Source organism: Camellia sinensis, chromosome 3 (assembly GCF_055761805.1).
Source record: "Camellia sinensis isolate YWXY chromosome 3, ASM5576180v1, whole genome shotgun sequence".
NCBI lineage: Eukaryota > Viridiplantae > Streptophyta > Magnoliopsida > Ericales > Theaceae > Camellia > Camellia sinensis.
In genome coordinates, this window is record NC_138963.1 from 192,743,821 (window position 1) to 192,756,094 (window position 12,274).

The window sequence follows — 12,274 nt, forward strand, 5'->3', positions numbered from 1 at the left end:
CCCCCCCCCCAAAAAAAAAGCAAAGGAAAACTGCTAAATTCTTACACAAGTAAAGAGAATTCACAAAATCTACAAAATTGGTCAAGGTTAGAAAAAACTTTCCCACTCAATCAACTAAACAAAATAGTCACACACACACACACACACACACACACACACACACACACACACACACACACACACAAAACTCGTAATCCCACACAGGTTTTTTTACACGTTGAAAAACCCTCATTTTTACCTCCCTCCATAAAAGCCACAGCAAACACAGAGGAGCCAAATGTCATCTCCTGCATACGCTTCCACACCATTCCGCCATCATCCAAGCATGATCCCTACCACATCTCTATGGAAAACCCACTCTATTCCAAACAAAGCCAAAATCAGCCCCTACAAAACCCCAGCAACATTACAATGCATAAAGTCAAATAAGAGAGAAATTACAATAATCCGTAACCTGCTAATAAGATTGGCAATCATAAGAATATTCTCATAGACTGCATTCCAAAGAAAAAGGTCACCTTGGATGGAGCCCCAACAACTTAAATGTCATTCCAAGGAAAAGTCCTTATATTAACCACAAAAGCCCCATAATAGGACTTTAAATCAAACCTCCTTTTCTTATCTTCTACTCACCCCAAAGTATATTGCTCCGCAACACTTCTAATCCCGTACAACATATTGAGAAGATTAATCAACTGTTCCACTTTCCAATCTTGCACATTCATTATCAACCCACCATCTCAAAAAAAAAAAAAAAAAAAAAATTATCTGCACCTGAGACATTATCTGCTAAGCAAGCATCTTTATCAGAAGTCAGGAGAAATACAGAAGGAAAGGCTCTCTCCACTACATGAAAACCACACCACTTATAAGCCAAAACTTTCCCCCATCCCCACCTCGAAACTAGAAAATCTCAAGAACTACCATATTTAGTTGGCACCACCTTTTCCACCGATTTACGCGGAGGTAGCAAGAATTTTTTTATCACGGGAAAATAGATTCAGAAATCACATATATAACATATTTCATGAGATTGATTTCTATTTGTCTGACTCAGATAAAATAAAAACATTGAAAATATTAACAAATAAACTTAGTGTGGTACAATAGGTTAGGTTGTATGTGCAATAATTCCTAATACCAAGTTAAACAATATGTGCAGTACTAAGATATTAGCAAAATGAATCCTCAATAAAACAAACCAATGTTTTGATTAAGTGCCTTTCCTTTTTTTGTTGATATTATACACGTGAGGCCATGCATTGCCAGTGCTTTTAGAAATAGGCCCCCTCGAGAACAAAATACATATAGTCAAAGGGTAACACATAAGACACTGTGGTTTAGTCTTAGTTAAGTGCAATAAAGTAATTGTTCAATGAGAGAAAATATCTATTTTGGACCACCCGAGAACTTTAACTATACACCATCAGAAAACATATGGGGATGGATGTGAAGCTATACCTATATCAAACTTTTTGCTGTCAATATCAATATTGACACCAATAATTCTTGAGTACAACCAAATAATTGTTCAATGAGAGAATAAAGACAACGTATTGGACCACCCCAGAACATGGAGGGATGGATGTGAAGCTATACCTATATCAAATTTTTTGCTGTCAATATCGACACCAATAATTCGCGAAGCACCAGCTGCTTTTGCGCCCTCTGCCACCTATCAAGTAATACTCTAATTATTTATGTCATACAAGTATGGCAGTCAGCACAAGAAAATATGGCCTGATGGTTCAAAAACTCACTTCAAGGCCAACAGTCCCAAGGCTAAAAACAGCAACAATGGAACCTGGTTCTACTTTTGCTGTGTTCCAAACTGCTCCAAGACCTAAGAGACAACAAATATATAATACATTCAATTAGATAATTGAATATTAGATTACAAATGATAGTAATTTAAATGAAGAAGCCATAAACCGCTATCATGTCATTAACAGTTGCTGCGGCATATAATATTTGATAGGACACCATCACAAAATTATCCTATATTTTCAAAAGAGTGCAAAATATTGGATATCTTAGCAACAATCCCATGATTTCATTCCGAAAAAGTAAATGGTACAATGAGCTCTGAGCAATTTGAAGTTATACAGTATAAGAACAGAACACCATAGACTCTCTCAGCAAGACACCTCAGTAGCACACACATTTCAGTACCATATGCAGAAAATGCATTATACCATTGGATTCAAATCTCAGCAAGCCGGTAGAACTGAGGCCAAGCACATAGGATTTATGGGAAGGTAAAACTTATTATGAATACACTTTATCAGCTAGTAAGAAAAATAACCCCTAGAGTGTAAAACCATTTATATTTGGAAGCAAAAGAGTTGCTTACCAGTGGGAACACCACAACCAAGAAGGCACACTTTCTCCAAGGGGGCATTTAGATCAATCTTTGCAACACTAGCATCATGGACAACAGTGTACTGACTAAATGTCGAAGTTCCCATAAAATGATAAATGGAAGTTCCATTGACGGAGAAACGACTCTTACGGTCAGTCATCATGACTCAAACTCCAGTGGCAGCCCTAACTTTGCCACATAAATTTGTCTTCCCCGATTTGCAAAACTTGCATTCCCTACATTTTGCCTGGTAACAAGGTATGACGTGGTCTTCGGGCTTAACTTCAATTACACCTTCGCCAACACTCTCTACAATCCTGTTATCAGAACATTTCAACCATACTCTCATCTTCCAGCATCAAAGACACCACAATTTTTAATAAACTGACAAGAAGAGCACAGAGTACATACCCAGCAGCTTCATGACCAAGAATACATGGAAAAAGACCTTCAGGATCCTGCAATATTTATTTTCCAACTCACAAGACAATAATGAATATTATAGAAATCTGAACCATACTAGAAATAATAAACATAAAAACCACAACTTGAAAGCCATAAAATGCCTGAAGCTTCCAAGATAACAATTAATGAAACCAAAGAAGTAATGCTAGTGATGAAATAAAATGCAGGTGTTAAACTATCAATTCCTTATCCCACTCCCTTCCTTCCCATTATCCCATTCAAAAAGCCAAGAAGATAAGCATCAACCACTAAGTATCAAATATAATAGGCACATGGGAATATTGAGAGACATGAAGTCCACTACTGTGTGTTATGAAAATAACAAGTCAACTTAATAAAGCATCATGATTCATGATTGCAATTTTTTAGAGTAGATAGTATATCCTCAGGGGGGTATTTGTAATTTTGCTAAACCTCGAGGGGGTATATGTAATTTGCCCTATTTAAAATCCTATCATTAACATTCAAGTACCGCACAAAAAGATGAACCTTACTCTTTACAATGCAACCAACCAATGTAACAATGCAAGCTGTCACAGAATTTTACGAAAATAATAAAAGAATCTGTTTTTGTATGTCAGTGGTCCTATTGTGCATGGAGTGATCCTACTGTTAAGAGTTTCTCTGTCAAAATGACTTCCATCAATACAAACTCTGGTTCTATTCTTGCATTTTATTGTTTTGCTTGTTTAAATCAACTTATAAGCAAAATTTTAGTTCCCAATTCTTCTCTCCAAATATCAATGCAATATCTCATTAATTTTCAAATTAGGTGTTCTTCATGAATTCCAGAAAACAACAAAATAAAAAAATATATGTTGTCTGATGGCAATAAGAATGTAATAGATAAAGATTAACAATTCCTTGCAGAGAAACTTACAGCTATGGAGTCTTTTATGTCAAAAGCATTGTAAAGAAGTCAATTACATTATTACAGTACAATTTTCTTCTTTATCTCCATTTCTACTATTTCTATATGATGAAGCAACAAATGGGTATACCTAGCAAAAATAATCTTAACCAGCAATAAGCCCCAAAACCAAAAGTATATACCTATTTGTTGAAGTGTATGGTGCCTCATAGCTAAGTAATCACTTATCCACCTGTTCTGGGATTTCATGGTCTTTAATCTTTATTACAATCCCTTCTCACATGCTTGTTTATCGTATTTTTTAAGGTAATTTGTTAAACAAAATTAGGGAAGAGTTGACTCGAAGATGAGTACTTTCCACAAGGACTAAATTAAGCTACTAAACACCATGATAAGATACCATCCATCATATTTTTATTTTTCTCTTCTTTTTTTTTTTAACTTGTTTTCTCAGTTTTCACACCCCTTTTTTTTTTCTTCTTGTAATGGACGCCATACTAGGATACCACTCATCACTTGTTTTCTCACTAATTTTTATCATATTTTTTTCTTTTGTTTCCTCGCTGCCAATTTGAACCTTCCTTTTCCATGTCACTGGCAAAGATTAGTTCATCAGTTCTAAAGAACTTAATATACTCTTCAAATATTATGGGAAGGAGAAAAAATTATGAAAATAAAATAAAATAACATATAGGTTCTTTCCACCACATGCTTGAGAAACTTAATAGTAAAAAAAAAAAAAATTAAAATAACTTCATTTTGTATCTAGGATTTATGGACTGCTAATAATCTTCAAAATCCAAATAAATCATTAAATATGTCCCCCTGCAAATTGCAAAATCTTACATGGGTCTGTGGTCATATGCATCAATTAGACATAACGAATTGGACAAGAAGAAAAAAAATTATTCTACCAATTCAAGTCAAATTTAGTTAAATTACCCATAAGGAATTGAACCAGGAATGCATGCGAAGGATCAATAGTCCATAGGTACTGCATTTGCAATTGGTGTTAACATAACTTGACTAAATGGATGGTTAATATATGCACTAGAGGTCAGACTCCCGAAACTCAATTCATGAATATCTTAAATTATATGTATCAAATTAATCCAACAAATAATTAAGTGAGTCATTGGTGTTACTTTCTTGATCACATTATTGTATCTGTCCTTGAATTCAAAATCTAAACACAGAAATATAGTAAAAAGAACCACCTGCCAATAACTCTATGCCTTTTTTTTTTTTTTTGTTGGCTGGAGGGCCAGCAAGCCATTTTGCAGAGAACCTCAAAATCTCCACAAGCCAGTAGTAGAAGAAGTGAAAATAGACAAACATAGATTCATTTAAGAAATTGAGAGAGAGAAGCAGGGGCATTGAGATACAAAGCAAAAGGGAACAAACCAGTAAGGGTAGACTGAAGCACCGATCTCGCACGGCAACAGCAAACGGCACAAACCCTACGATCAAGAGTGAAATCGTGAGGGAGAGAGAACTACGAATTCTGAGATAAGGATGTGCAAGAGTGAAATCGTGGAGATTGATTTGGGGAGATTTGATAGGGGAAAAAAAAGGAGGGAATTGTCCACTGCCGATCAGCACCTGCTCTACCCCAAAAAAATAAATAAAACAAAATAAAATAAAATATTCAAAACAATTTTTAGATTTGTTTTTTTTTAAAAAAAAGTAAAAATAATTTCAAAGCAATAAAAATCAAAATTATATTTTTAAAAATTTTAAAAAGTATTTATGACCTAAAAGATTTAAAAAAAAATCAAAAAAAGATTTTAGATTTGTTTTTTTTTTTTTTGAAAAAATTAAAAATAATTTTAAAGCAATAAAAATCAAAATTATATTTTTAAAATTTTAAAAAGTATTTATAACCTAAAAGATAAAAACATATAAAAATAATAATTTTTTTTTTTCACCCAATTTTTTTTCAGTTTTTTAGGAAAAAAAATTTGAAACTAGTTTATGAAAATAAAAACAAACGTATTGAAATTGATAATCTAACCATATTCTTTGAAAAAGTTTAAATTATCTCAAATTAGTCATCTCAACTTAAGAGTGTGTTTGGGCTCAATGGATTCATTTTGTGATCTAATTCAATGATCATTCTAATTTTACAATTCAGTAACTAAAATATTTAAAATTCTTTCAAAAATTATAATAAAAAACACAAATCACTAAATCAAATCATTCCACTAGCAAAACTTTTACCGACGAATAGTGTCATCGTTGCTAAATGGTTAACTCTTTGCCCACACCAACTTGTCGTCGCCAAAAGTAAGCACACTAATAGCAACGCTCATTGTGTTGCTAAAACATAAGTCTCGTAGGTAAAAGTTTTGAAATTTTGGCGCCAACCAAAAAATTTGGCGCTAAAATAATGTTATGCCTTTTTAGCGATAGCAACAAATTGCGTCGGTAAAGGTATACTTTTACCAACGAAATTGATCACTGTGTCGCCCAAAATATACTTTTGGCGATGAAAAATTGACGTCGTCGCCAAAAGTAGTCGCCAAAAGTGCAATTTCTTGTATGTGTATGAGATTTTTCTTTAATTTAATCGAATTTATCTTATTTATTTAGATTAAGAGGGAGATATCCATAATGAAGCTTGTTAGACATCCAAATGTCATTCGTCTGCATGAGGCATGGGCTCAATAAGTCTATAAGCTTTTCATTGACGGAGTATTCATTTTCTAATGTCACTGAATAGGATGGACCTATTCTTAATTTCTTCTCCTAATGTAGAATATTGTTCTGTTAGGTTCTGGCGAGTTGTACAAAAATCTATATAATCTTGGAATTTATTAAAGGTGGTGAATTGTTTGACAAAATTTTAAGTCTCTAGTTTGAATTTCATTATGCATTTTCTATTCTTTGACATACATTGAACTGATGATGATGTGCATTTTTATGCAGGTTCACCATGGACAACTTAATGAAGCTGAATCCAAGAGATACTTCCAACAACTCACTGATGGTGTGAATTATTGCCACATTAAGGGAATCTACCATAGAGATTTGAAAGCATTCCTTCTTTGCCATTTTGAAGGCTATTGTGCTATTTCTATTTACTTGAATTCTTTCCATTGTTTTCTTCTATTTATAGCCTGAAAACCTTTTACTAGATTCTCACGGAAACCTAAAAATTTTAGATTTTGGGCTTAGTGCATTGCCTGGAGGAGTAAGATACTTGATAATATTTATTATCTTCTCATTTTAACATCACGACACACTCAAGAGACATAACATGAAATGATGTTACTTGGTGGTGGTTGTGCTTAGGGAGTCAGCCTCCTTCGAACAACTTCTGGGACTCTTAACTATGTTGCACCTGAGGTGATTACAAGTACTTTTTATGGACTAATAATATTTAATGTGCAAGGTAAATATTTTTTTATGTCTATTCATGTATTTGTTGTATGTTCTTTTTTTCCCCTCTCAGTCACAAGGGTTATGATGGTGCCATGGCTGATGTTTGGTCTTGTGGGGTCATTCTATATGTTCTGATGGTTGGATATCTCCCTTTTGAGGAAATTGATCTCACCACATTGTCAAGTAAGGCATGAACTATTTTCTTTTTAGATTGTAATATTTTGTGCCAGAAAAAAGGGCTTTCCAGTTGCCTTTTAACTTGTTCTATTTATTTACGTGAACTTTCCTAATGAGAGTGAAGATTCAAACTAAAGCTATTATTATGCAATGTATTATTGGCATGTTAGCTTTTTAAAATGATGTTTAGGTTTGTCTTGGTGTTAGAATTGGACATTTATAGAAAACTATTATTTATTCTCAACGATCCTTTGTCCCAATTATTTGAGATTTGCTACATGGATCCATTCTGTGAAGTTGCCTCAATTAAAAATCATACCCATGGTTAGGTCTAACACAGTCATGTTCTTTCATATTTCTGAACTCGTGTCCTCATTGGTCTTCCTTTATTTCTCTTAGCATCCTCAAGCTGAACAAAGAACTTCTCCTTGCAGTTGTGTAGCTGCTCTACATTGCATATGGATGTACCATCTCAAATGGCTTGCTCTCATTTCATCCTCAGTTGGTGCCCCATCTAACTTCTTTCGAATGCACTTATTTATTAGTCACTCATTACTTGTAATACTAGTATGTTGTATAAAAATAAATAAACTATGTATAAAAGAAAAAACATATTCAGTAAAGAAGAAAAGTAGAACACTCAAAGGCAAGGCACATCCAAGATGCTTTCTTTAAGATAGTAATTTCCCCTCTATTATACAGAAAGGTCTCTTGGAAATTATATCTCCAGGATACAATGCGTTATTGTAGAAAACAATACTAAGGCTATATTCCTTAGTTATTTTCTAAACCAGAACCTTAACCTAGAAAACTCAGAATGAAAATAGTGAAGAAAACTTGCAAGAAAAAACTAAGTGAGTATGGGCTGTTGAAGAGAGTTCCTTATATGGAACTCGAACAGACACGAACTTAGGGAATTCAAAAGTTGAAACTATTTCCCAACGTCCGTAAACCAACTAGTGGTTAGGATCTATGAATTTGAAATCTTAAATTGATTTATTCAAACAATCCAAAGCTGTTTGTTTGAATATTTTATTTATTTATTTCGATATATATATATATATATAAAGAACTAGAAGTTCCATCTCATTTATATCTTCAATGGAAGACCTCCAATGGAAACTTGAAGGAATATGGAAAGTACATCCTCTATTTATAGTAGATGACAACACACTCATTTGCTCAAGATTTCTATGTGGGAACCAAGCTAAAAAATTTGAATTCCAAGTAATGGAGGGAAAACGAAATATTGATTTCCCTCCAAATGAAAGTGTAGAGATTCCTTTAGATTCCGATGTAGGAATCAAGAAAGGAAAAAAAACAAAAAACATGGAGATTATTATTGTTATTAGTAAATAATATATAACAATGCCCCACTAATTTACTAATAAAACAGAAAAAATAAAAAACCAACAAATAAACTCAATAAAAATAAAACTTAGGTATTTGTATAGCACATACTCTTAAGTGGACAAGCCTTGAACTTAGAGTTGAATACGACCTTTGATATTCAAACAACTAAGAGAACTATGTCTTTTTTTTTTTTGATCAGCAAAAGAAAGATTTTATTGATAAACCAATCCCCATTAGGTTGGCACTGATAAGACCTCCCTACACCATCATACGATTGGTGAGAAACCAACCACAAAAAAAGATAACCACCCAAAAAAAAACAAACACAAAATTCAATATAGCAGAAACACAACCAAGCACACACAAAACTCCTATGCTGACAGAGGCCAAATAACACAAAACCACCACAGCTAACAAATAGCATCGGAACATTCAACCATTCCCTTCTTTACCCCTCCCCCAGCCCACCAGTGCAGCATTTCTTCAAACTGGCCTAGTACTGCTGCATCTGCTACTCACCAGATCCTTGCAGATCATCAAATAGCAGACCAACATGAGGCCTGTGCAAGCTTCAGCTGCCATGAGCTCCATTCAGACCAACAGCCAATTCAAACCAACAACCAAACCATACACAGCACCTGAGCACAACAAACACTTCATCAATGTAGACACATCAGCAGAATACTAGAATTGATGAGGAATCAAAAGCACCAGAATCCAATCCACAGTCCAATCAAACATTAGCAGTGAAGAGTTCAGTGCAGACATGGGACTAGAAAGAACCAGCTTATACCAGTATTGACAAGACAGAATAACAGAGCAGACTAGGAACCAAATCAGAATAGATTAACTAATCCAAAGGACCAGAGCAGTAGAAGCAAAATAGCAAAACAGTTGAGGGAGATTAAACAGATCAGAATAGAGGAAGCAGATTAATATCACAGCAGCAATCCAAAGCATCAAGAAACACCCCTGGAACCATTCCCCAAGCAAAATCTGATGTGCTCCAAATTAAAAATGAAATCATGCACAGAGAACCTACTATCCTTAAAAACCTCCTTAAACCAGACAGCCATTCTAACCTTAATCAGATCAGAAACACCCTCCCCACTTGGGGTAACATATCGAAATAAGCATTCGTTGCGATGGTTCCATAGAGCCCACATAACAACCAAAGGAAGAGCTTTCCACATCAACCTCACATTTTTCTTAAACCTCACCCAGGCCCACCAGTCAAGAACAGCTTCCACTGAATTTGGCAGAGCACCTTGAACATCCCACCATTTTAGTATTGCAGACCATACACTCCAAGCCACTTGGCATGACAGTAGCACATGGTTGAGTGACTCAACCCCAGACTTGCACAGACAGCATACTGAGGGTGCATTAGCATGCAGAACACCAATCCTGGTAAGAAATTCAGAAGTCTTTAATTTACCTTTCCAAGCAAGCCATCCAAAAAATTGAACTCTAGGTGGAATGTGTTTTACCCAAATCCTTTTACTGATTGGACTGAGGCTACCGAAACCCTCTGCGATAAATCTGTACACTGATTCAACCGAAAAACTCCCTGTTTTTGAGGCCAACCAAACTAGTGTATCTTCTTCAGAGTTCCTAAGAACTGAGCCAAATGCCTCTAGCTGGTTTATCAATCTGGTTGCCTCCAAACTTTCCCAATCATACAATTCCCTTCTAAACTGGAACACCCACTCACCAGCATCCTCCTTCCTATCCAGCATTACAGCTAGAGTCACACCCTTTTCACCTACCAGCCTATACAAGAGTGGGAATTCATCTTTGAGACATAAGTTGTTACACCATTTATCCACCCAAAACTTAACTCTATGGCCATTCCCCACTTTCACCTTACAGTTATTCAGAAAGAACTCCAGCAGATTGCTACTCTGATCAGAACCTGATATTATGTCTTTCCACAATTTAGAAAACCTGTTAATGGGGCTAGCAGGAGGGTTCCAACTCCCCTCCTCTAACCGATATTTGCTGCAAATGACTCTCCTCCACAGAGCTTTGTTCTCAACCCCGAACCTCCACCTCCATTTCAACAAAAGACAACTATTAACCTCCTTAACTCTCCTAACCCCCAAACCCCCTTGCTGCACTGGTTTAGCTACTTCCTTCCATTTTACCAAGTGAACCTTCCTCTTCAATTCAGAACCACCCCAGAGGAAGGAAGCCTGAATCTTATCCAGGTCTCTGGCTACCCCTTGAGGCAATTTATACAATGACAGATAATAAATGGGCAGAGAGGACAGAACCGACTTAATTAACGTAAGTCTCCCAGCAAATGAAAGTAATTTCCTTTTCCAGCCTGATAATTTACTTCTAAACTTGTCCAGAACAGGCCTCCATGTTGCTTTCCTACTTGGGTTGGCGCCCAATGGGAGTCCAAGGTACTGAAATGGCATAGTTCTTACTTTACAATTTAGCACTGAAGCAAACTCCAACATCTCCTCATCTGGAACACACACTCCACTAACAATGCTTTTGTGGTAGTTTATCTTAAGACCTGAAAGCATCTCAAAACACCTCAGAATCTTCTTAAGATTTCGCACCTCCCGAACATTAGCTTCACACAATATTAGTGAATCATCTGCAAACTGAAGGTGAGTAAGTTCCACCCCACCGGTGCCAATCTTCACCCCTTTTATTATCCCCAAATTCAAAGCTCTTGACATTAAAATGCTCAACCCCTCTGCAACTATATTAAACAAGAAGGGAGACAGGGGATCCCCTTGTCTAAGACCTCTTTGGGGACTGAATTCCTCAGTAGGAGCACCATTGACAAGTACAGATAATCTGACAGAAGTTATACACACCCTAATCCACTGCACCCATTTCTCACCAAACCCAAAATTTTCCATCATAGAGAACAAAACTATGTCTTGATCTTAGTGAATTCAAAACTCAAAACAACCATATTCGCACCATACATTGGTTCATAGTTCACCATGGCAGTGCATTAATTCGGCCTTGCACAAATCCTCATTAGCAAGTACTCTAGGATTAAACTGGTAATCCGTAAGAAGCGGCGCGTACTTCTATACTTGCAAAGGCAAACTCATCTTGAACATTCCACAACCTCTCTATCGTCCCACCGAAGCTATGAGTTATGTTAAGGATTTAAAAAATCCAACCCTCTAATTGTGGACTATTGAGTGCATTACTTAGATACGGAACTTTGTTTGGAATAGCATTAACCCCCATTATTCACAAGTTTATAAATGCACTTGAAATAAAATCTCTCATTATATTTCATACTGTAGATTTTAATTAAAAACCTTTGAACTAAAAAATAGTGATTATCTGAGTTACACAGACATCAACTAATTAGAGTAGGCTACCAAAAAAAAAAAAAAAAACTATTTTTTAAGTAACCGGTGATAGTCCCATATCTCTCATAATTTTATTGATCATTTCACCACTAAGTGGCTTTGTAAGAGGATTCGCAAGCATTTGATTAGTAGGTAGTAATATTTTATCTTTCTTCACAAGTTTTCTTATGTGATTATATCTCATAGCAACGTGTTTGCTATTATTTGAGATTCTCATATTTTTAATATTGTGAATTGCTGCTTGATTGTCACAATACAAAGTAATAGGCCCTCTAGGCACTTCAATAAATGGAATACATCTTATAAAAA

General features: G+C 35.3%; 2 pseudogenes across 1 annotated transcript; one reads left to right on the forward strand and one right to left on the reverse strand.

Annotated features, from left to right (window-relative positions):
* Nucleotides 1-12,274, forward strand: part of LOC114294032 (CBL-interacting serine/threonine-protein kinase 8-like) — a 34,634-nt pseudogene that overhangs the window by 14,681 nt on the left and 7,679 nt on the right.
* Nucleotides 33-3,788, reverse strand: LOC145820825 (alcohol dehydrogenase class-3-like; annotated as a pseudogene). Its single transcript, XR_014362860.1, has 4 exons — nt 3,768-3,788; nt 2,774-2,820; nt 2,354-2,679; nt 33-1,843 (listed from the first exon to the last, which is right to left on the reverse strand). The product of XR_014362860.1 is annotated as an alcohol dehydrogenase class-3-like (transcript).